Source organism: Oratosquilla oratoria, unplaced genomic scaffold (assembly GCF_046742065.1).
Source record: "Oratosquilla oratoria isolate Oo_2021 unplaced genomic scaffold, ASM4674206v1 SCAFFOLD52, whole genome shotgun sequence".
In the NCBI taxonomy this organism is placed as follows: domain Eukaryota; kingdom Metazoa; phylum Arthropoda; class Malacostraca; order Stomatopoda; family Squillidae; genus Oratosquilla; species Oratosquilla oratoria.
The window spans coordinates 2147429-2163921 of NW_027467716.1; the positions used below are offsets into that span (position 1 = coordinate 2147429).

The 16493-nt window shown below is 41.4% G+C and overlaps 1 long non-coding RNA gene across 1 annotated transcript in view; it reads left to right on the top strand.

Annotated features, from left to right (window-relative positions):
- The first annotated feature begins 4362 nt into the window (after window positions 1-4362).
- The window catches only part of LOC143023627 (uncharacterized), a 51443-nt gene continuing 39312 nt past the window's right edge, over window positions 4363-16493 (top strand). Inside the window, exons 1-2 of the long non-coding RNA XR_012966186.1 lie at window positions 4363-4778; window positions 6715-6823. This is a non-coding gene — a long non-coding RNA (uncharacterized LOC143023627). The remainder of the gene's footprint in view (window positions 4779-6714; window positions 6824-16493) is intronic.

Sequence of the window (16493 nt, forward strand, 5' to 3'; positions counted from 1 at the left end):
CCAGTGTCTAATAGGAAAAGACAATGGGCAGTTCTCTTGCCTCTACTAACTGGAAGGGAAACCAAAGTAACAGTTGAATCGGACAAACCATGGAAATTAAACATTTTCCCTTTGGAAGGAGGCAAGTTGTTGGCCATAGGACACATGGCTCCATGGTGCTTGGATTTGCTACACACAAAACATTTATAAGGCAGAGCAGCCTTTCACCCAGGGCATTCCAAAGAGCCATGTCCTTGATTCTAACATTGATTGCACAGTCCTAATTGAGCTTCTCTATCTCTTCTGTGTTCAAGAGAAATATAGGAAGAGCACTTTGAGTTTGCATGGTCAGAAGCAGGGCAAAATCTACATCTGAACATTGACTTCTTAACGGACTCTGGATTAACTGCAAGGGAATGGCTAACTCCCTTGCTAGAATCAACAGCAGGTTTTTTCAATGAATTTTCCTTGAAGGCAAGGGAGCTGCTAGCATCACATTGTCTGGGTTTGACATTAAGGTCATCAGAACCCATTTTAATTCAAACTAAAACTAGGGTAATTCGAATTAATCATCTGAGACAATTCTTTCAAGAAAAATTTGGGTAATTTATTCAAAATTAACTTGCTAATCAAAAAGAGGCCCTTGCTTCCAGCCTTAGTAAAGTCAACTCCAATCCCTTTAAGGTCTTGTAGTTGAGAATCTACAGACCTAATATAACCTAGGTCCTTCAATTTAGAGACCGCAGGTGCATTAATAATAGAATTTAACACCTTGTCTAAGATCTCTTCTTTATTAAAAAGCAAATCATCAAGAAGAAGGAACACAGTGTCATAATTAGAATCATCTATTGGTAAATTTTTCACTAAGTGAAAAGCATCCCCTCTGAGATACCCTTTTAAATAAATTGATTTCTGACTGTTAGTCAGGTTAGGAATGCCAGCAATGGCATTTTGAAAACCCTTTTTTAAAATTGAAGTAGGCAAAGGGATTGTGAGAATTGCTCTCAAAATGTTGAAGAACAATAGGAGGGGGGGAAGTTTTACCGAATCAATTTCATTGGCCTTGCTAGAACCACCAACCTTAGAAGTTTAGACTCCCTTTAATCCTTCTCTCTGTTCTTTGAAAGGAGATTATTCTAGGAGGATAGACAGGCAGTAAGCCCTGGAATTTTCCATATCCTCATCCTTTCTTTCTTCAGGGAGTAACAAGTAAATGTCATTGTCAAATATTTGAATTTCCATGAGGAAATTTTCAATTTGGGATCAAATGGAATCAAGGACAGAGAGTGATAAAGTATCAAGTTGAGAATTCTTCAGAGCTTTTAAGTCTTTTGTGATTAAGCATTTTTTGTGGGCTCTTTGCCTTCAGACTTTTTTTAAGTCCTCAGACTCAGGAAATAACTTTTCATTGTTTGCCATTTTGAAACAACCACCCAAACAAAGACTCGTCCCCAATTTAAGTGTGTATGACTGTTGTACTGAAAACTGTCTTATAGACCAACCAATAAGTCAGATCTTGGAGAAATTTCATCAAGAGATAATTTAAAGACATACTTATACCAAGGCTTTTTCCCCCTTACAAGGGAGGTAGCCAAAAAGGAAAAGGCATAAAATCATTTCCACCCATTCCATCCCTGAATACACTCCACACCCCTCCACCCTCCCTCTTATCTCAGCACCTCCTGGATGACAGGTCATCCCTGCACCTTGTCCACTGCCCTGGGTCAGAAGCAGTGTTGCTAGACACAGCACATCCACAGCAAGGCTGCTTCATTAAATCGGCGACCCCCACCTCTCCGTCCTCCCATTGCATAACGGAGAAGACGGGGAGAAATCCCTTCGAGCTGTGTCAAATTCTGCTCACACTTACTACCTCACCCCCTGCCCATTCCACCTCATGCAATCACAACATCAACCATATACAACCATTCTCCATTCACCCGTCTTCTGTCCTCTCCTGTCCTTCCTCAACAGACATTCCCCTCTTCCCCAAAGCCCCCTTCACCCCATCCATCCACCTCATCCTAGGACGTCCCCTCATGTTCACTCCCTCCATATCTGCCTTCCATACCTCTTTTACTAGTCTTTCTTCACTCATTCTTTCCATGTGTCCAAACCATCCTAATATTCTTTCATCAACCCTATTTCCAAACTCTCTTTCCACCCCCCCTCTTCTCCTCACCTCCTCATTTCTCACTCTAGCCTGGTGACCCCCATCATACTTCTCAGACACCTCATCTCAAACACATTCAAACTCCTTCTCTCTTCTTCTCTTATGTTCCATGTTTGTACCCCATACAGTGCTGTTGGCACAATTACTCCTTCATATAGTCTCCTCATAGCATCCATTCCCAAATGTCTATTCCTCATTACACTCTTTAATCCACCAAGGCATTTACTTGCTTCTCTCAATCTACATTCTACCTCCACCTTCACTCCACCTTTTCCTGCCACATTTGCACCCAAGTATCTAAAACTATCCACTTCCTCCAGTCGCTCTCCCTTAATGCTCACTTCCAGTCTACTGCTACTTTCACCCCTTGTACATCTCATCACCTTACTTTTACCCACATTTATCTTAACTTTCTTCTATCACATACTCTCCCAAACTCTGCCACCAACTTCCTCAATCCCTCCTCCGATCCTGCCACAAGCGCGGTGTCGTCCACAAACAACAGCTGGCTCACCTCCCACTTTTCTCCATTTTCTTTTACTATCTCCAATCCCTGACCCACTACCCTTGCATTTACCTCTCTCACTACCCCATCCATGTATAAGTTGAACAACCAGGGCGACATAACGCATCCTTGACCAAGTCCCACCTTTACCTCAAACCACTCACTCTCTCCATTTCTAATCCTGACACAAGCTCTACTACTCTCATAAAAACTCTTGACAGCTCCCAGAAGCTTTCCTCCTATCCCGTATATCTGCATAACCTCCCACAGTGCCTTTCTGTCTACCCTATCATAAGCCTTTTCCAGATCCATAAAAGCCCAAAAAACGTCCTTCCCCTTTCCTATAGCTTTCTCACATATCTGTCTTACCACAAAGATCTGATCTACACAACCTCTACCTGTCCTAAATCCACACTGTTTCTCACCAATTACTCCTTCAGTTCCTCTCCTAATCCTCTCAATCAAGATCCTCCCATAAGCCTTCCCAACTACACTTAAAAAGCTAATCCCTCTGAAACTACTACATTCACACTTGTCCCCTTTTATGAAAGTAAATGGAAAAGAACAGACAAAGCAAAGGAAACGAAGATTAGAAAGAATAGAGGCCACCAAATTCTATAGAACAATTCGATAAACCTTGTAAAAAAAAATATGGGAATAATTTGTGCCCCCTTAGTGCCGGTTACCTTCCATCAAGGGGAAAGCAAGGTCCTCAAATGAGGAAATAACCAAAGTCCAAACAAACTCTCAAAATGAGAGAATATCAGGAAGCTGGCTTTTGTAACCACTTATCATACATACATATACCAAGGCTTTTTCCCCCTTACAAGGGGGGGTAGCCAAAAAAGGAAAAGGCATAAAATCATTCCCACCCATTCCATCTCTGAATACACTCCACACCCCTCCACTCCCCCTCTTATCATAGCACCTTCTGGATGACGGGTCATCCCTGCACCTTGTCCACTGCCCTGGGCCAGAAGCAGCATCGCAAGACACAGCACATCCACAGCAAAGCCGCTTCATTAAATCGGCGACCCCCCCCCCTCTCCGTCCCCCCATGCATAAAAGGAGAAGACGGGGAGAAATCCCTTCGGGCTGCATCAAATTTTGTTCACACTTACTACGTCACCCCCCATCCCCCCGCCCATTCCACCTCATGCATCACAACATCATCCATATACAACCATTCTCCATTCACCCCCTGTCTTCTGTCCTCTCCTGTCCTTCCTCAACAAACATTCCCTTCTTCCCCAAAGCCCCCTTCACCCCATCCATCCACCTCATCCTAGGACGTCCCCTCATGTTCACTCCCTCCACATCTGCCTTCCATACCTCTTTTACTAGTCTTTCTTCACTCATTCTTTCCATGTGTCCAAACCATCCTAATACTCTTTCATCAACGCTATCTCCCTGTCAACCACTTATCGTAACTTTAAATAATAAAGTGCTAGATTGTAGTTTACGACAAAGGGGGAATTAAATTAAAAGTTAAAATCGACTACAAAAAATTATTAACAAGTTAAATTCAAACATTGAGAAGATTAATCCAACCAATGTTTGTAAAGATTAATTTCATCAAGTTTGAGAAAGATAATTTCATGACATTTGAGAAGTTTTGACAATGTTTGAGAAGGTTAAACCTATGAAAATTGAGGTTTAATAAATACAAGAATATGTTTGAGAACTTACCGGTCACTGTTGTCTACCAGGTTGGTTTCTCAAATGGTGGTATCTTGAAATTTGAAGATCTTGGAAGCCTAAAAAAAACTCCAAAGATATAAGGTCCCTTGCCAAGAGGTTTCTAAGTTAGAGGTCCGTCTGGAACCAGAGCTCTGGGAGGTCTGTCTCGCCATTAGTGCGGACTGTATTCGGAGGGACTCTTACGAGTTTGAAACGAGCTCAAAAGGCCATGGGTTAATATTCACTTTAAGTAATTTCTTAGTTAATCCCTGATTTATCAAACCAAAATTTATTACATAGATTTAACAAATAAATAAAGAGGAGGGGAGTTAAATTGTATCTTATTTAAAGTTACGATAGGCATGGTTCAAAGTTTCAGGACAGGCTCGGCTCTTGAATCGAAAGAAATAAACACTTTGAGGGAAAGTTTCCCGAACAAAGGTAAGCACTAAAGATTCCCAATAACAATTACCACACTCTAATTACTACCCTTATTTTTCTACCAGTCAGGAAGTCCTCCATCCACTCCAATAATTTTCCTCCGATGCCACCTTCTGATTCTATTTTTCTTATTAATTTCTTGTGTGGTACCTTATTAAATGCTTTTTGTAGGTGATAGGCACAGTCTGCCCATTCATCCGTCTCTTGTATTATTTCTATTAGTCTAGAATAGAAGCAGATAAGGTTTGCTGTACATGATCTTCCTTGTTTAAATCCAAATTGATTTGGATTGAGTATAGTTTTTTCTTCCAGATGTTTGACCCATCTACTTTTCATAACTTTTTCACATATTTTTGACCAGTCTGTAGTTAGTTGGATTTTCCTTGTTTCCTCCTTTATATATTGTTACAATATTTGCATATTTCCAGTCTTGTGGTACCTTTCCTTCTTTGGGCAAGCATTTGATTATGTTGTATATTTCATCTGTTAACTCCTCTATGCATTCTTTCAGTATCCAATTTGCAATATCATCCAGACCATGCAATTTTCTGACATAAAGGTTTTTTATTTGGTGGCTGATTTCTTTCTGTGTTACAGTTATTTCTTTCATTGGGAAGGATTTCTGTCTCTCTATTCCCTCACAGTTAGGTGAGTTCTCAATTTACCTAGTATTTACATAGCTGTATTTACCTAGTTGTATTTTGCGGGAAGGGGAGCTATGCTCGTAGTGTCCCATCTTTGTATCTTGCAGTGTCTAGTTTGCTCTTAAACTCATGAATGGTTTTTGTGCACACTATTTCATTGTCCAGCTTGTTCCAAGTGTCCACCACTCCATGTGGAAAACTTTTTCTTCAGATTTCTTCTGTAGCTATGTTTTTTTATTTTCTTTCCATGTCCTCTTGTGCTTCTCATGTCCCAGATTAACAAGTCCTCTCTATCGAGTATTTCTGTGCCCTTCATGATTCTGTAGATGGTCAGTAGGTCACCTCTCTTTCTTCTTTGCTCCAGAGTTGGTAACACCAGTTTAGCCAATCTCTCCTCATATGACAAGTTTGCAAGTGCAGGTGCCATTTTTGTGGCTGCTCTCTGGATTCTTTCTATTTTCTTTATATTCTTTTTGGTACTGGGTGACCACAATGTCGCTGCATATTCTAGTCTAGGCCTTATCAATGTGACCAATATTTTTTTAATCATTTCTTTGTCCAGATACGTAAATGCCACTTTTATTGATCTTAGCAAGTTGTGGGATTCTACGACAATTTTGTTTTATCTTTTTATCATAGGACAAGTTGTTTGATGTAATTACACCCAACTCTTTTTCGGATCTCTCCTTCTTTACCTCCTTGGTTCCAATTTTATATTGTCCTGATATTCTATTTTTGCTTTTTCCAAACTCCATTATGCTACACTTGTTAATAAAGACCACTTTCCATTTCTGACTCCAGTTCCATACCTTATTCAGGTCTTCCTGCAGTGATTCGCAATACTTTTCAGTTTTTACTTACCTTAACAGTTTGGCATCATCTGCAAAGAAGCTCTTGTAACCTTTCACATCATCATTCATCTCATTCACATAAATAGCAAACATTAAGTGAATATTTTTCTCTGAGTACTACTCTCATCTTTCTACCAATCAGGAAGTCCTCCATCCATTTTAGTAGGTTCCCTTGTATCCCCCCTATATGTTCCAATTTGAAATGATTGCTCATAATTTCTGCCATATCTTGTTCTTCTGTATATTCATAATTTCCCTGGCACAGCTTTTCTATTTCTTGTTTGTTATTTAGTTTACCATTCACATATCTGTAAAATAGTTGAGGTTGTTCTTTGCATTTTTCTATTATTTCTTTTTCATAGTTTCTCTTTTCATCTCTGCATGTGTGTGTATTGCCATTAAGCAGTATGTTAGGTATGTGACAAACAAGAAATATTGCAGGTGACAGCAGCAAGGGATAGCAGTACTAGTACCCCTGTTCTACAGCCAGGCTCCAGCAGTGACCCTGTTCTGCAGCAAGGTGCCAGCAGTGACCCTGTTCTGCAGCTAGGTAGGTGCCAGTTATGCTTCACTCTAGCCATACTCATCCCCATCATATGTAGGTTATCTTGTTGTTTGTATTATTCCAGTATCACACAAACACTTTTCTCACTTCTTTTGTTTTTGCATTTCAAAGATCTATTTTTTCTATGAAATGGTTATGTTAGGTTTAAGTTAGGATATATTAGATGAGTCAGCCCTGTATTTTGCCTACTGCCCTGGTTCAGAAGCAATGTAACAAGACACAGTACATCTACAGCAAGGCCATTCCAGTTAGCAACCTCCCCTCTTTGTCACCTCATGCGGAAAAAAGAGAAGACGGAGAAATTCCTCTGGGCTGCATCAAAACATCATTCACACTTAACAACTCCATCCCTCTATCCCCCACCTGCTCCCATCCTTGCATCATGGTGTATGCATGTAATAGTTATGTCAACTGTATAAGAAGAAATGTTCATTTCTGAGGTGTTGGGTGTAGGTATATTGTATATGTAAAGATTAAAGAATGTGGGAGATAGAACTGATCCCTGTGGTACTGTTCCTAAAGTTTCTGGTGTGCAATGATTGGACATTATATGACATGTAGACATTTCTACACAGCCATTCTCCACTCACCCCTATCTCCTGCCTTCTCCCTTCCTTGCCCAGCAGACATTCCCACATTGCTCACTACCTCTTTCACCCCAAATATCCATCTCATCCTTAAGTTCACTCCAGCCACCTCTGCCTAACACATCTCTTTTATTTATATATCTTCACTCATTCTTTCCCTATATCCAAACCATCCCAGTACTCTTTCATCAGCCTTATCTGCCATCTTCTTTTCTGTTCCTGCACCCCTCCTCAGCTTGTTTCTCACTCCAACCAATGTTGTAACTCCTACCATACTTTTTAGACATTTCATCTCACATTTAAACTTTCCCTCTCTGCCTTAAATTGCAGGACTCTGCCCCAGACAGTGCCATTGGCACAATCACCACTTCATATAATCTCCTCTGCATCCATTCCCAGGTGCCTATTTCTCATGACACTTTTTAATCCCCCAAGGGATTATCTCCACCTCCACTTCCCCCAATCCTACCACATGTGACCCCAACTACCTCCAGCCACTCTCCTTTAAGACTTACTTCCAACTTACTGCCATCCTGTCTCCTTGTACATCTCATCACTTTACTTTTACCCATATTTACCTTCAAATTTTCTCCTATTGCATACTCCATCACTAACAATCTTAATCCCCCTCTCACCAAACCACAAGTGCAGTGTCCTCAAAGAGCAACTGACTCACCTCTCAATTTTCTCCATTTTTTTAACCACCTCCAGTCCCCTGCCCATTACCCTCGCATTTACCTTCTGCACCATCCCATTCATGTACACATTTAACAGCCATACCAACATGACGCATCCCTGTCGCAGTCCCACCTTTACCTCTAACCACTAACTCTTTCCATTTCTAATTCTAACAAAGGCTCTACAACTCTCACAGAATCTCTTGAATGCCCTTGACAGCTTCCTCCAATCCATATATGCAAAACCTCTCATAATGCCTCTCTATTCTGTCATAAACCTTTTTCTGATCCTTAAAGGCCCAGAAAAGATCCTTACATTTTGTTAAAGGTTTCTCATATATCTGCCTTACCACAAATATCTAATCCACGCAACCCCTACCTTTCCTAAACCCACACTGTTCCTCAACAATTACTTCCTATGTTCCTCTCCTAAACCTCTCAAAACCCTCTCAACTAGTGTAGTCTTCTCAACTACACTCAACTAGTGTAGTCTTCTCAACTACACTCGACAAAATGATTCCTCTGAAACTACTACTCACATTTGTCCCCTTTTCCCTTGTAAAGCAGATATATATAGGCACTCCTCCAGTCCTCTGGCACTCTACCCTCCCTTAGAGACACATTAAACAACCTCACTAGTGCATATGGGCCTGGCAGTGAGAAGAGTGTAGAAGAAAGTGAGGCCTTTTGGACAGAATTAAATGAGTGCATAGAGGATTTAGGGAGAAATGTCAATGTAATAGTACTGGGAGACCTTAATGCTAGGGTAGGAAATGATCCAATTGATGGAGTGGTTGGGAAATGTGGAGTTCCAGGAAAGAATCGTAGTGGAGAGTTGATGGTGGAAATGTGTCTAAAAAGAGAGTTGATGATAGCAAATACAGTATTTCGGAAGAAAGTCAAGCATAAGTACACATGGGAGAGGGTGGTGGATGGAAGAGTGGTAGATAGAGCGTTGATGGAATATGTAGTGGTAAATAGGACTATGATAGGAAGAGTTATGATGAACATGTGCTAAGGAGACAGGGTGGGGGAATATCAGATCATTTTTTGGTGGAAGGTAAGTTGAGAGTGGAGGATAGATGGAGAAAGAGGAAAGGGACCAAAGGTAGGGAGGTTCTTAGAGTGAACTTGTTAAAGGAAAAAGAGAAGGAGTACAAGAAGAAGCTGAGAGAGGAGTGGGAGGGAGTGAAGGATAGAGTAGAGCTAGGTGTGGAGGAGGAATGGGGATGGTTCAAGGAGGGAGTCATAAAGTGTGCAAGGATGGTGTGTGGAACAAGAAGGACAGGAGGAAATAGAAGAAAGGGTAGTGAATGGTGGGATGAGGAAACAAAGAAGGTTGTAGAAGAGAAGAAGCGAGCTTTCACAGATTGGTTACAAAATAGGGCGAGGGAGTCATATGAGAAGTACAAAGAAAAGAGAAGTAAAGCAAAAGGTAAAGGAGGCAAAGAGGAGAGCAGATGGGAAGTGGGGTAAGAGTATGACAGAAAATTCTGAAAGTAATAAAAAGATGTTTTGGAAAGAAATTAAGAGAGGAAAAGGAGGCGAATCAAGTAGAGAAGAAAAGGTAAAAGGTGCAGATGGAGAGATGATAATGGAAGAGAAGACAGTAAGGGGAAGATGGGCAGAATATTTTAGGGAGTTGCTAAATGTGAAGGAGGATAGGGAAGGAAAGATAGTTGCAGTGGGAAATGCTAAGAAAATGAGAGTGATAAGTGAGGAAAATGGAGGAGAAATAAGGAAGGATGAAGTGAAGGCAGTTGTTAAGATGATGAAAGCAGGTAAGGCACCTGGTGTGGATGGATGCCATGCAGAATGTCTAAAAAAAGGAGGTACAGTGATGGTGGACTGGTTGGTGAGGTTATTTAATGTTTGCTGGAGAAAGGGTAGAGTGCCGGAGAACTGAAGGAGTGCCTGAATAGTTCCACTTTACAAGGGAAAAGGGGACAAGTGTGAATGTAGTAGTTTCAGAGGGATTAGCTTGTTAAGTGTAGTTGGGAAGGCTTATGGGAGGATCTTGATTGAGAGGATTAGGAGAGGAACAGAGGGAGTAATTGGTGAGGAACAGTGTGGATATAGGACGGGTAGAGGTTGTGTAGATCAGATCTTTGTGGTAAGACAAATATGTGAGAAAGCTATAGGAAAGGGGAAGGATGTTTTTTGGGCATTTATGGATCTGGAAAAGGCTTACGATAGGGTAGACAGAAAGGCACTGTGGGAGGTTATGCAGATATATGGGATAGGAGGAAAGCTTCTAGGAGCTGTCAAGAGTTTTTATGAGAGTAGTAGAGCTTGTGTCAGAATTAGAAGTGGAGAGAGTGAGTGGTTCGAGGTAAAGGTGGGACTTGGTCAAGGATGCGTTATGTCGCCCTGGTTGTTCAACTTATACATGGATGGGGTAGTGCGAGAGGTAAATTCAAGGGTAGTGGGTCAGGGATTGGAGATGGTTAAAGAAAATGGAGAAAAGTGGGAGGTGAGCCAGCTGTTGTTTGCTGATGACATTGCACTTGTGGCAGCATCGGAGGAGGGACTGAGGAAGTTGGTGACAGAGTTTTGGAGAGTATGTGATAGAAGAAAGCTAAAGATAAATGTGGGTAAAAGTAAGGTGATGAGATGTACAAGGGGTGAAAGTGGCAGTAGACTGGAAGTGAGCATTAAGGGAGAGCGACTGGAGGAAGTGGATAGTTTTAGATACTTGGGTGCAAATGTGGCAGGAAAAGGTGGAGTGAAGGTGGAGGTAGAATGTAGATTGAGAGAAGCGAGTAAATGCCTTGGTGGATTGAAGAGTGTAATGAGAAATAGACATATGGGAATGGATGCTAAGAGGAGATTGTATTTACCTAGTTGTAATATACCTGGAAGGGAGCTATGCTCGTGATGACCCGTCTTTGTATCTCTCCGCATCATGTTTTATCTTAAAATCTTTTAAAATGTTTGCACATACTGTTTTGTTGTCTAATTTGTTCCATGTATTAATCACTCTGTGTGGGAAACTGTTCCTTTTCAAGTTTTTTCTATAACTCTTTTTTCAGTTTTTTTCGTGTCCTCTCGTTTTACCGTTGTCCCACACTTACAAGTCATTTCTGTCTAAAACTTCCATTCCTTTCATTATTCTATAGATAGTCAGCAAATCTCCTCTTTCTCTTCTTTGTTCCAGAGTTGGTAGGTTCAGTTTGGATAGTCTTTGCTCATATGTTAGTTCGGCGAGATTCAGTGCTAGTTTGGTTGTCGCTCTTTGTAATCTTTCTAGTTTCTTAATATTCTTTTTGGTACTGGGTGTCCATAGTGATGCTGGGTACTCAAGTATTGGTCTTATTAGTGTAGTTAGTATTTTCTTTATCATTTCTTCATCCATATAAGTAAATGCCACTTTGATTGACCTCAATAAATTTTAGGTTTCTCCGAATATTTTATTCATATGATTATCAGGTTTCATGTCCTTTCCAATCATCACTCCAAGATCTTTTTCAGAGTTTTCTTTTTTTCTTTTTTCTTCTCCAATTCTTTAATCTTTTGATATTCTGTTTTTACTCTTTCCAGATTCCATTATACTGCATTTTTTTATATTAAATTTCACTTCCCACTTTTGAGTCCAATTCCATATTGTGTCCAGATCTTGTTGCAATGAGTTGCAGTCCTCTTCTGTTTTTACCTTCTTAAGTAATTTTGCATCATCTGCAAAAAAAATTCATAGAGCACTCCATGCCTTCATTCATGTCATTGATGTATACGGTGAACATGATCGGGAGTGATTGTGCCAATAGCACTGTATGGGGCAGAAACATGGAACATAAGAGAGGAAGAGAGAAGGAGTTTGAATGTGTTTGAGATGAGGTGTCTGAGAAGTATGATGGGGGTTACTAGGCTAGATAGAGTGAGAAATGAGAAGGTGAGGAGAAGAGGGGGGTGGAAAGAGAGTTTGAAAATAGGATTGATGAAAGAGCATTAGGATGGTTTGGACACATGGAAAGAATGAATGAAGAAAGACTAGTAAAAGAGGTATGGAAGGCAGATGTGGAGGGAGTGAACATGAGGGGACGTCTTAGGATGAGGTGGATGGATGGGGTGAAGGGTGCTTTGGGGAAGAGGGGAATGTCTGTTGAGGAAGGACGGGAGAGGATGGAAGACGGGTGAATGGAGAATGGTTGTATATGGATGATGTTGTGATAAATGAGGTGGAATGGGCGGGGGGATGGGGGATGAGGTAGTATGTGTGAGCAAAATTTGATGCAGCCCCTTCTCCTTTTATGCATTGGGGGGACGGAGAGGGGGGGTCGCCGATTTAATGAAGCGGCTTTGCTGTGGATGTGCTGTGTCTTGTGACACTGCTTCTGACCCAGGGCAGTGGACAAGGTGCAGGGATGACCCGTCATCCAGGAGGTGCTAAGATAAGAGGGAGGGTGGAGGGGTGTGGAGTGTATTCAGGGATGGAATGGGTGGGAGTGATTTTATGCCTTTTCCTTTTTGGCTACCCCCCTTGTAAGGGGGAAAAAGCCTTGGTATATGTATGTATCCGACCTAGATATGGACCAAAAGGTCTCCTGTCGGCATGCTCCGCCTTTGTAATCCTTTGTATGTATGTACTAGTGGAGGAGGAATGGGGATGGTACAAGGAGGGAGTTGCATGGCGTGCAAAAACTGTGTGTGGAACAAGGAGGATGGGAGGAAATAGAAGAAAGGGTAGTGAGTGGTGGGATGAGGATGCAAAGAAGGTTCTAGAAGAGAAGTGAGTTTTCACAGATTGGTTACAAAATAGGACAAGGGTATCATATGAGAGGTACAAAGAAAAGGAAAGAGAAGTAAAGCATGAGATAAAAGAGGCAAAGAGGAGAGCAGATGTGAAATGGGGTAAGAGTATGAGAGAAAATTTTGAAAGTAATAAAAAAATATTTTGGAAATAAAGAGAAAAGAGGTGAATCAAGTGAGAAAGGGTGAAGGGTGCAGATGGAGAGTATGGTGTAGGAGATTGCAGTAAGCAGAAGATGGGCAGAGTAGTTAAGGGAGTTACTAAATGTGAAGGAGGATGGGGAGAGAGGGGTGGTTGCAGTGGAAAGCACTAAGAAAATGAGTGATGAGTAAAGAAAATAGAGGAGAAATGGGGAGGGATGGGGTGTGGGTGGTTGTTTACCTAGCTGTATTATATGGAAAGGGAGCTATACCCGTAGTGACCTGCCATTGTATCTTTCAGCATCAAATTTGTTTTTAAATTCTTGAATAGTATTTGCACACACTGCCTTATCTAATTTATTCCAGATATCCACCACTCTGTGTGGGAAGCTATTCTTTTTCAGATATTATCCATAACTATCCTTTTTGAGTTTCTTTTCATGTCCTTTTGTTTTTCTCTTGTCCCACTTTAATAAATCAAAAGGACTTCCATTCCTCTCATGATTCTATAAATAGTTGCTACAGTAGATATCCTCTTTCTCTTCTTTGTTCCAGAGTTGGTAGTCCCAATTTGGACAATCTTTGATCATATGTCAATTTGGAGAGTATTGGTGCCATCTTTGTCGATGCTCCGGGGTATTGGCTGCATGTTATTGTGGCAAAGTAGCATGCAGTTGATACTTTAGGGTCTATATGGGGCGCCCCTACTGACCAGAGCCACACATCAATTTGTCTGTGTTAGAGGAAGTCTCTATTCATAGGAAAATGATGACACTTATTATACTGCGACTGTCCCTCCATTAGGCTGTCCCCCCCACCCTTTGTTACTGTCCTATACCATTTCTCTGAATATTCATTTCCTTTTTTTCACCTACCCTGTGGTGGGGAAAAAGAATGCTGCCACCAAGTCTTCACACTTGAGTTGTATGAGGAGACAAAAATGGGATGGGGATAGGACTAGGAATCCTGCTATCTGTAGCCCCAAAGGGGACATCCCTAGAAAAAAGTAAAGGCATAAGAGGGTCTAGGAGTTTTCTAACCAGTGCCCTAAGGTTATAATGTGCGTGAATGTGGTACAAATGAGAGTACAAGGGAAGAGATAGGCAGTATGTTTGTGTGAAGAAAGATGGATGTGTTGGCATTGAGTGAAACTAAGTTGAAAGGGAGGGGTGAGTGTGAGTTTGGGAATGTAGTTGGGAGGTTCTCAGGAGTGAAGAGATGGACGAGGGAGAGAAGGGGTGGCTATACTAATAAGTGAAGAAATAGGTAAGCGTGTAGTGGAGTGGAAGGAGGATTCATCAAGATTAATGTAGATGGAGGTGAAGCTGGGAAGGGATATGTGGGTTTTTGTAAGTGCGTCTGGGGCTGGTAGTGAGAAAAGTGTAGAGGAAAGGGAGGCATTTTGAATGAAATTAAATGAGTGCATAGAGGGATTGGGGAGAAATGTTAATATAGCGGTATTGGGAGACCTTAATGCTAGAGTAGGAAATAAACCAATAGATGGAGTGATTGGGAAGTATGTAGTTCCAGGAAAAAATCATAGTGGAGAGTTAATGGTAGAGATGTGTCTCAAAAGAGAGTTGATGATAGCAAATACAGTGTTTAGTAAGAAAGTTGAGCATAAGTACACATGGTCGAAGGGTGGTGGATGGAAAGGTGGTAGAGAATTAATGGGTTATATAGTGGTAACCAGGAGTATAGTAGGAAGAGTTAAGGATGTACATGTTCTAAGGGGAGAGAGTAGGGGAACATCAGATCATTTTTTGGATGGAAGGTAAGTTGAGAGTGGAGAATAGGTGGAGAAAGAGGGAAAGGGTAGAGGGTAGGGAGGTATTTAGAGTGAACTGCTTAAATGAGAAAGAAAAGGAGAAGGAGTAGTAGAAGAAGCTGAGAGAGGAGTGGGAGGGAGTAAAGGAGAGAGTAGAACTAGCAGTGGAGGAAGAATGGGGATGGTTCAAGGAGAGAGTCATAAGGTATGCAAAGATGGTGTGTGGAACAAGGAGGGCGGGAGGAAATAGAAGGATGGGTAGTGAGTGGTGGGATGAGAAAGCAAAGAAGGGTGTAGAAGAGAAGAAGCAGGCTCTCATAGATTGGTTATAAATTAGGATGAGGGAATCATATGAAAGGTACAAAGTGAAGAGAAGAGAAGTAAAGCTAAGAGGCAAAGAGGAGAGCAGACGTGAAATGGGGTAAGCGTATGACAGAAAATTTTGAAAGTAATAAAAAAATGTTTTGGAAAAAAATTAAGTGAGGAAGAGGAGGTGAATCAAGTAGAGAAGAAAAGGTAAAAGGTGCAGATGGAGAGATGATAATGGAAGAGAAGGCATTAAGGGGAAGATGGGCAGAATATTTTAGGGAGTTGCTAAATGTGAAGGAGGATAGGGAGGGAAAGATAGTTGCAGTGGGAAGTGCTAAGAAAATGACCGTGATGAGTGAGGATAATGGAGGAGAAATAAGGAAGGATGAAATGAAGGCAGTTGTTAAAATGATGAAAGCAGGTAAGGCACCTGGTGTGGAAGGATGCCATGCAGAATGTCTAAAAAAAGAAGGTACAGTGATGGTGGACTGGTTGGTGAGGTTATTTAATGTTTGCTGGAGGGTAGAGTGCCGGAGGACTAGAGAAGTGCCTGTATAGTTCCACTTTACAAGGGAAAAGGGGACAAGTGTGAGTGTAGTAGTTTCAGAGGGATTAGCTTGTTAAATGTAGTTGGAAAGGCTTATGGGAGGATCTTGATTGAGAGGATTAGGAGAGGAACAGAGGGAGTAATTGGTGAGGAACAGTGTGGATTTAGGACGGGTAGAGGTTGTGTAGATCAGATTTTCGTGGTAAGACAGATATGTGAGAAAGCTATAGGAAAGGGGAAGGATGTTTTTTGAGCATTTATGGATCTGGAAAAGGCTTAAGTCAGGGTAGACAGGAAGGCATTGTGGGAGGTTCTGCAGATATTCGGGATAGGAGGAAAGCTTCTAGGAGCTGTCAAGAGTTTTTATGAGAGTAGTAGAGCATGTGTCAGGATTAGAAATGGAGAGAGTGAGTGGTTCTAGGTAAAGGTGGGACTTCATCAGGGATGCGTTATGTCACCCTGACTGTTCAACTTATACATGGATGGGGTAGTGCGAGAGGTAAATGCAATGGTGGTGGGATAGGGATTGGAGATGGTTAAAGAAAATTGAGAAAAGTGGGAGGTGAGCCGGCTGTTGTTTGCTGATGACACTGCACTTGTGGCAGGATCAGAGGATAAATGTGGGTAAAAGTAAGGTGATGAGATGTACAAGGGGTGAAAGTGGCAGCAGACTGGAAGTGAGCATTAAGGGAGAGTAACTGGAGGAAGTGGATAGTTTTAGATACATGGGTGCAAATATGGTAGGAAAAGGTGGAGTGGAGGTAGAATGTAGATTGAGAGAAGCAAGTAAATGCCTTGGTGGATTAAAAAGTTTAATGAGGAATAGACATCTGGGAATGGATGCTAAGAGGAGACTGTATGAAGGAGTGATTGTGCCAAC